We start from the raw sequence: 1997 nt of genomic DNA on the forward strand, positions 1-1997 counted from the left end.
GCCTTTATTGAAGATGTCACCATCATTCTTACTGCAGATGGAAAATCAACTGACAGACAGAATTCTCATTTTATTTCTAGCAGTTGTCTTTAAGAATTGTCCCGCATAATTTGCATCTTTGGTTTATTTAGCAGTTTGGTTATAATTTTCAATATATCACAACCACAGATCCAATTTTGTTTCAATATTTGACAATAAAATTTTTGGTGTGTGATTGACAGGGTTTTAGAATAAGTCACCTTGGAGCACCTGCTGGCGATAACACCTTCCACGAGCAAAGCAGCGAACAAAAGTTTACAAATTATTGCAATTGTAGTTTACTAACGAAAAATTAACACTGTTTTGTTTCATCGTTCAGCTCCTTTGTGTTATCGACGAAATATTTTCAACAATACGTTTCTTAAAAATTGTTCATCGCGTTCATTTCATTCATATCACTTATTAACAAAATTGCAACTGACAGTTCAGCTAGCAGCGACCGGGCTGGCTTTTGTTCATTTCGCTTTTGAGTCAAAATAATGACAATTTTACAAATCAACAAAATGTTTCAGTGAATAAGAAACGTTTTAAAACCTCCAGACTGTTGTTAGCGAAACTGGAAGAACACCCAGCCCATTTTGACCATTTTGCATAAAAATTCAATTCAAGACTGCTTCGCCAACAATGAAGGCAATTCACCAGTTTTCCTTTTACTGTTCTTTATGTAGTTCTTTCGCATCTATGGCCAAAAATGCTTTTTCAAAAGGGCTGTCATCTAGTTCCTCATCGTCTGATTGCTTCTGTGTTCCAAAGCTTCAAATATTCTTTAATACCCTTTAAATTATAATATTTAGAGAGGAAGCCTTGTCAGCTCTAGCTGGTTTTCATGCGGGTTCTCTTCCCAGGTCGAATTGAAATTTGGAAATGTGGGGGGTTAATTTGACTGCAATATCCACAGTAAACATTTTAGGGTTATAAACTCCTGTCCTTGTATTGGGAACCAGTTTTAAGTACTACTCAATATATGGAAACGGTTTTATCCTTGATGATCAGGCTCTTTTAATCCCATTACCTGCAAGCTCTGACTTTTAGTTGTAACTTGGCTTTGTTATGAAAAATTTGAAACAGTTAGGAAAAAAGTTTTAAAAACTTTGTCAAATATAAGGACTACAGAGCTGCCATCATGACATTTCATTCAAAATACCATACCATATTATGATATTAACTTAAATACTATGACATTAGCAAAACCCTTATCATGCAAACCATGAAAGCTGGACATTCGATAAATCATTCTATTTATGGAATGGCGCCATTTATAAACCAAGTTCTCTTTTATATAAAATATAAAAAAAAACAATATTCAATCAAGTGTCTCCAAAGCTGTTTATTCTAAAAAAAAATTATAACTTTTGCATTACAAAACACCTCGAAATCACATCGTGTTTAGTAGAAACGTCCGTCAATCTGTCAGACAGACACCCCACCAAGTCCCTCTCCGTCCAACAGATAATAAGTTATTTGATACATTACGCAAGTAAATACGGCAGCAAATAAGGACTTCTCGCTAATAACGGTGTCTTTAATACAACATTGATAAAAGATAACATACATTTAATATACATTAATGACATTTACATGAACTATAAGTTAGACGTTTTGGAGCTTCTTAAGACAAAATGTTGTTTAATATTTTGACCGTTTAATTAATCAACTTATTGATTAATTTAGAGAACTGAACATATTGTTTTAAGGCAATTAGCCGGAGTAGGTTGTACTGTTGTTGATTCTCCATGATTCTTTCAGTATCTGTGATTTTCGCAATCACATCAAGGCTTGTTTCTATATTTGGAGTAATTATCTTCTGTTTCGAGGCTAACCAATTAATTAATTAACTAATTAATTAATAAAAAGATAAGTTTGGCAAAGTTTTCAAAAGACCCACAAGTTACTATGAACTTTAGCAGTGAACAATAAGTTAGAATGCTTTTGTTGATAAGATTATTGGATTATAAGTC

This window comes from Oculina patagonica, chromosome 1 (genome assembly GCF_052425735.1).
Source record: "Oculina patagonica isolate OP01 chromosome 1, crgOcupat, whole genome shotgun sequence".
NCBI classification, from domain to species: Eukaryota; Metazoa; Cnidaria; class Anthozoa; order Scleractinia; family Oculinidae; genus Oculina; species Oculina patagonica.